Source organism: Schistocerca serialis, unplaced genomic scaffold (assembly GCF_023864345.2).
Source record: "Schistocerca serialis cubense isolate TAMUIC-IGC-003099 unplaced genomic scaffold, iqSchSeri2.2 HiC_scaffold_197, whole genome shotgun sequence".
Classification (NCBI taxonomy): Eukaryota; Metazoa; Arthropoda; class Insecta; order Orthoptera; family Acrididae; genus Schistocerca; species Schistocerca serialis.
The window spans coordinates 30,001-35,000 of record NW_026047759.1 but is presented as its reverse complement, the minus strand read 5'-3'; the positions used below and the strand labels follow the sequence as shown (position 1 = coordinate 35,000).

The 5,000-nt window shown below is 51.4% G+C and overlaps 1 non-coding gene across 1 annotated transcript in view; it reads left to right on the top strand.

Annotated features, from left to right (window-relative positions):
- The first annotated feature begins 3,554 nt into the window (after positions 1-3,554).
- The window catches only part of LOC126443849 (small subunit ribosomal RNA), a 1,909-nt gene continuing 463 nt past the window's right edge, over positions 3,555-5,000 (top strand). The window contains exon 1 of the ribosomal RNA XR_007582225.1: positions 3,555-5,000. This exon is cut by the window's right edge and continues 463 nt beyond it. This is a non-coding gene — a ribosomal RNA (small subunit ribosomal RNA).

Below are 5,000 nucleotides of genomic sequence, written 5' to 3'. Positions count from 1 at the left end.
TTGTGCCTTAACCTAACCTATGTTGTGCCTTAACCTAACCTATGTTGTGCCTTAACCTAACCTATGTTGTGCCTTAACCTAACCTATGTTGTGCCTTAACCTAACCTATGTTGTGCCTTAACCTAACCTATGTTGTGCCTTAACCTAACCTACGTTGTGCCTTAACCTAACCTACGTTGTGCCTTAACCTAACCTACGTTGTGCCTTAACCTAACCTACGTTGTGCCTTAACCTAACCTACGTTGTGCCTTAACCTAACCTACGTTGTGCCTTAACCTAACCTACGTTGTGCCTTAACCTAACCTACGTTGTGCCTTAACCTAACCTACGTTGTGCCTTAACCTAACCTACGTTGTGCCTTAACCTAACCTACGTTGTGCCTTAACCTAACCTACGTTGTGCCTTAACCTAACCTACGTTGTGCCTTAACCTAACCTACGTTGTGCCTTAACCTAACCTACGTTGTGCCTTAACCTAACCTACGTTGTGCCTTAACCTAACCTACGTTGTGCCTTAACCTAACCTACGTTGTGCCTTAACCTAACCTACGTTGTGCCTTAACCTAACCTACGTTGTGCCTTAACCTAACCTACGTTGTGCCTTAACCTAACCTACGTTGTGCCTTAACCTAACCTACGTTGTGCCTTAACCTAACCTACGTTGTGCCTTAACCTAACCTACGTTGTGCCTTAACCTAACCTACGTTGTGCCTTAACCTAACCTACGTTGTGCCTTAACCTAACCTACGTTGTGCCTTAACCTAACCTACGTTGTGCCTTAACCTAACCTATGTTGTGCCTTAACCTAACCTATGTTGTGCCTTAACCTAACCTATGTTGTGCCTTAACCTAACCTATGTTGTGCCTTAACCTAACCTATGTTGTGCCTTAACCTAACCTATGTTGTGCCTTAACCTAACCTATGTTGTGCCTTAACCTAACCTATGTTGTGCCTTAACCTAACCTATGTTGTGCCTTAACCTAACCTACGTTGTGCCTTAACCTAACCCATATTGTACCTTAACCTAACCCATATTGTACCTTAACCTAACCCATATTGTACCTTAACCTAACCCATATTGTACCTTAACCTAACCCATATTGTACCTTAACGTAACCTAATTTGTGCCTTAACGTAACCTAATTTGTGCCTTAACGTAACCTAATTTGTGCCTTAACGTAACCTAATTTGTGCCTTAACGTAACCTAATTTGTGCCTTAACGTAACCTAATTTGTGCCTTAACGTAACCTAATTTGTGCCTTAACGTAACCTAATTTGTGCCTTAACGTAACCTAATTTGTGCCTTAACGTAACCTAATTTGTGCCTTAACGTAACCTAATTTGTGCCTTAACGTAACCTAATTTGTGCCTTAACGTAACCTAATTTGTGCCTTAACGTAACCTAATTTGTGCCTTAACGTAACCTAATTTGTGCCTTAACGTAACCTAATTTGTGCCTTAACGTAACCTAATTTGTGCCTTAACGTAACCTAATTTGTGCCTTAACGTAACCTAATTTGTGCCTTAACGTAACCTAATTTGTGCCTTAACGTAACCTAATTTGTGCCTTAACGTAACCTAATTTGTGCCTTAACGTAACCCATGTTGTGCCTTAACGTAACCCATGTTGTGCCTTAACGTAACCCAATTTGTGCCTTAACGTAACCCATGTTGTGCCTTAACCTAACCTATATTGTGCCTCAACCTAACCTATATTGCGCCTTAACCTGACGCACGTTGTCGCTGAACCTGCTCTGTAATTGTTATGCAACTCGTTAAATTAGTGTAGTGTTGCCTAACCGCAACCCTCGCAATATAGTTCGCTATTCGCACTGCCCGGTCCCCTGTGTATCGCGTCATGTTAAACACCTTGCAGGTGTTGCTGACTTTCCACATGCTCCTGCTATACACTGTAATGTGGATAGCAGCAGGACGTACATGCCCCCCCCCCTTCCCCCCTGCCTTCGCAAGCTGGTCGTTGAGAAGTTTGCATGTTCAATGCCCTTCGCATGCCGACGTACTCAGCCTACGTTGTGGTACGGCCTGTCACCTGTCCGCCGATGTACGCAAAACCCACAAACTGTACTGCACATTGGTCCGTATGTACTGAATGATACATCGTGGCACATGTGTGACCGTACGACGACTGCGCCTAGCAACGGCAGACCATACAGTCCAAATATTGTGCACGCAGCTACGTGTCGTCTCCCTATAAGAGCTGGATTGCAGTGTGGTACGCCATTCAGACGTGTGGGAGGAACGGACGCCCTGGATGGCGATCAGCATGAGCAGTCTGTTGATGTAGTGGAGCGTGTATTCGGACGTAGTCGTCTCTTCTCACACACCGTGATAGCATGTTGCACCGCGTTCCACATCTGCGACATCCTGCAGAGGCCGGCTGACAGTCGTTCGCGCAATGGACACCGCATACGTACGGGGGCTACCTTCCACGTGTTCTCGAGGCGTGCACATGTTGTTGCGTCTATGTGGGCAGACGTAGTGTGTTGTGACACCTGACACAGGCATGCAATACTCGTTGCAAATGGCGATGGACGTCTACGTTTGCTGGTGACGTTACGCAAATGAACAACAGGTAACCCGTTGTGGTGCGGTTGTTCTCGCTAGAGGTGAATCAGTGTTGGCGACGATCGGTCGAGCTATTAACCGGTTGTTTCAGGGATACCCACCATGCCCACGAACGTGAAAGGGGACCCACCATGCCCACGAACGCGAAAGGGGATCTGGGTGTGAGGCGATACGCGGCGGTGGCTGGGTGGGACCGTCCCCGGCCGGTGAGGGGGGGCCGCCCGGCGTGCTGGCAGCGCGGTGCGTGGGCGCACGCGCTACAGCCGGCTGGTGGGGGCGGCCAGTGGCAGGCGCGCCGGCCGACGGACGCGGCAGGCGGCGCAGCTGCGCGCCGGCGCCCCCTGCTCGCGGCGCCTTGCGGCCAAAGTAGGTCCTCGCGGGCCCGGTGCGAAGCGCGGTGGCCATCTGCAGTGTGCTGGTCCGATTGAGGACTGTGTGCGCTGAGGATGCGCCGCCGCCCGGCGCTCGGCGCCGCGACGCCGTCTGCTGCTCGGTCGCCCCAGCGGTTCTCGCAGGTGGTTTGTATCGCAGCTGTGCGGACGTGTTGGCGCGTGCGCTGTGCTGGGAGAGTTCGCTTCGGCACCCAAGTGGGGCTTTTGTCCTTCTGTGGCGCTGGCGTTGGAGCTGCCGGTCACCGTAGGTGGCGCGTGTTGTCTCCCGCCGGCAATGCCACGACAGCACGCTCCCGGGCCTCTGTCGGCAGCGGCAAGCTCAGTTGGGAGCACGGGTGGTCGCACCTAAAGCGTCTACTCGCCTAACTCCGGGCGATTGCGCCTCTCTCGAACCCGACCAAGTACTTAGGACGGCGCTGCGCGCCGCCGGGACCTGAGAGGGTTTCGAGGTGTGTTGTGCAGGGGAGCTCAGCCTCCTCCTGTTTGCAGAATAATTGAGCGGACGCTTGCGTGTTCGCGCGGGCCCCCGGGACACACTCCCGGGCGGCCGGCTGCTCAGCTCTAGTTGACGCAGCTCCCTGGTTGATCCTGCCAGTAGTCATATGCTTGTCTCAAAGATTAAGCCATGCATGTCTCAGTACAAGCCGCATTAAGGTGAAACCGCGAATGGCTCATTAAATCAGTTATGGTTCCTTAGATCGTACCCACGTTACTTGGATAACTGTGGTAATTCTAGAGCTAATACATGCAAACAGAGTCCCGACCAGAGATGGAAGGGACGCTTTTATTAGATCAAAACCAATCGGTCGGCTCGTCCGGTCCGTTTGCCTTGGTGACTCTGAATAACTTTGGGCTGATCGCACGGTCCTCGTACCGGCGACGCATCTTTCAAATGTCTGCCTTATCAACTGTCGATGGTAGGTTCTGCGCCTACCATGGTTGTAACGGGTAACGGGGAATCAGGGTTCGATTCCGGAGAGGGAGCCTGAGAAACGGCTACCACATCCAAGGAAGGCAGCAGGCGCGCAAATTACCCACTCCCGGCACGGGGAGGTAGTGACGAAAAATAACGATACGGGACTCATCCGAGGCCCCGTAATCGGAATGAGTACACTTTAAATCCTTTAACGAGTATCTATTGGAGGGCAAGTCTGGTGCCAGCAGCCGCGGTAATTCCAGCTCCAATAGCGTATATTAAAGTTGTTGCGGTTAAAAAGCTCGTAGTTGGATTTGTGTCCCACGCTGTTGGTTCACCGCCCGTCGGTGTTTAACTGGCATGTATCGTGGGACGTCCTGCCGGTGGGGCGAGCCGAAGGCGTGCGACCGCCTCGTGCGTGCTCGTGCGTCCCGAGGCGGACCCCGTTGAAATCCTACCAGGGTGCTCTTTATTGAGTGTCTCGGTGGGCCGGCACGTTTACTTTGAACAAATTAGAGTGCTTAAAGCAGGCAAGCCCGCCTGAATACTGTGTGCATGGAATAATGGAATAGGACCTCGGTTCTATTTTGTTGGTTTTCGGAACCCGAGGTAATGATTAATAGGGACAGGCGGGGGCATTCGTATTGCGACGTTAGAGGTGAAATTCTTGGATCGTCGCAAGACGAACAGAAGCGAAAGCATTTGCCAAGTATGTTTTCATTAATCAAGAACGAAAGTTAGAGGTTCGAAGGCGATCAGATACCGCCCTAGTTCTAACCATAAACGATGCCAGCCAGCGATCCGCCGCAGTTCCTCCGATGACTCGGCGGGCAGCCTCCGGGAAACCAAAGCTTTTGGGTTCCGGGGGAAGTATGGTTGCAAAGCTGAAACTTAAAGGAATTGACGGAAGGGCACCACCAGGAGTGGAGCCTGCGGCTTAATTTGACTCAACACGGGAAACCTCACCAGGCCCGGACACCGGAAGGATTGACAGATTGATAGCTCTTTCTTGATTCGGTGGGTGGTGGTGCATGGCCGTTCTTAGTTGGTGGAGCGATTTGTCTGGTTAATTCCGATAACGAACGAGACTCTAGCCTGCTAACTA